Below are 1,765 nucleotides of genomic sequence, written 5' to 3'. Positions count from 1 at the left end.
CAACATGCTCAAAATATGCTTTTTAGTATACCAATCCTAACAATATTGAACTCTCCCTATCCAAATCCAAAATTATAAGTAATCCGGGTTTCCGTTTTAACTTTCATTTCCCGCGCTTAAGATAAAAATGTCCATTAATTAATTAATGTCCGCTATTGACTTAATTAATTAATTTCTTATTAATTCCAAGAGTGGACTTAACATGAAACGCTTATTTATTATTCATAGAGTGATCAAACTCCAACTAGCTAGGTTCCGAATAATAAAATCTTGTTTCGCGCTCCTCTTGAGGACATTATCAAACGAGACTCACCTCGCGCATGATTCAATATAATAGCAATCATAGCACCGCTAGATATTAATCACCACTACCCAATATATCAGGATTATTGGGTTACGAAAAACCCGCATCATTTGATAAGTCAAAGTAATGCATAATCAATACCGTATGCTCAATGCTAACCTATATTGATTAAGAAACAAATATTTATCAAGACCCCGCCTTTCAGTAGATAGCACAAAGACAAGTCTTGTTGTTAGATCCGTTCAGTGCTTTACCACACCAATGTCATCTTATTTCAGTAAGGCTTAGAAATATGCGGATTGACATTGCAACCTTTCACGATAGATAGTCTAATTCCATCTAGGTCGTGAAATTCTTCTTTTTTTTTGTTTAGGACTGAGACCGTGTTACCTTAAAGTGGACGTCGCCCACAACCGATCTACTAAAACAAAGACTTAGACTTTGTTAAGTTAACTAATATATTTAAACATGCAATTAACATCAATTAAATGTAAAACATAACAACATTATGACAAAAATAATCTGTTTTATTCCTTGGAAAATAAAATAAGAGTTTTACAGTATTCAATCACTCGAAACATGGTTTCCAGTATACAAACTCTAACACATGTCGCCGCACCTCCGTAGGCCAACCGCCCGATTGTCGCGGTGCACTTTTGAATAGGGGTGTGGCCGGGTCTGCCAGCCGCATCGTGCCTGAAGCGGAAACACTTATATCAACGCTCCAAAGCGTCAACGATACGCATAAACAACTCCCCGCGCATCCTAAAACTCCACCCGAACATGTTGGCGTTAAACCGCGGCTGCTCTGCGAAGTAGTCGTCATATAGCCGCTGATGTGCAGCTACGTGATCCCGAGCAATCACTGCTCGGCGGTGGACAATGGGTGGAGGTCGAGGTACCGCCGGCTGCATAGCCCTTTGTAGCAGCCGGTCTATCTCACCCTCCGTATAGGCCTCCAATGCTTCGTCCATTTGTCGTTCGTACTCCTCATCACTACTACCACTACTACCACCCGCGTTGTTGCTCTTGTACAGAAATTAAGAGAGAGAGAAAACTCGTTAAAACAAGTGGTGCGAATGAAAATGACGTGAAAATCGCGTATATATAGTGTTTCGAAAATTTAATTAAAAAAAAAGTTGTGCTGGCCGATCGCTCGCCGATCGCCAGCCTACAATGGCGGCGAGCGCTCGCCGATTCCGCGCTCGCCGGTTGCAATGGTTCGGCGAGCGGACCGGCTAGCGCCGGAAATCGGCTAGCCAGTCGCTCGCTGATTATAGTGGATGCTCTTATATTTGTAAAGTCAAACACTAATAAATTACAACAATTAATACGGTATGAAATTATAAACAATCATGGCAATAAAAAGTTCCATTATTTGGGCAAATTTCATAAATTGATGATCTTGACTTTTTCAAATTTAATTTAGTTTTCACCATTATATAATATCATACCTAATTT

The sequence above is a fragment of the Salvia hispanica genome, chromosome 5 (genome assembly GCF_023119035.1).
Source record: "Salvia hispanica cultivar TCC Black 2014 chromosome 5, UniMelb_Shisp_WGS_1.0, whole genome shotgun sequence".
NCBI classification, from domain to species: Eukaryota; Viridiplantae; Streptophyta; class Magnoliopsida; order Lamiales; family Lamiaceae; genus Salvia; species Salvia hispanica.
Note: the sequence above shows the minus strand (reverse complement) of the source record.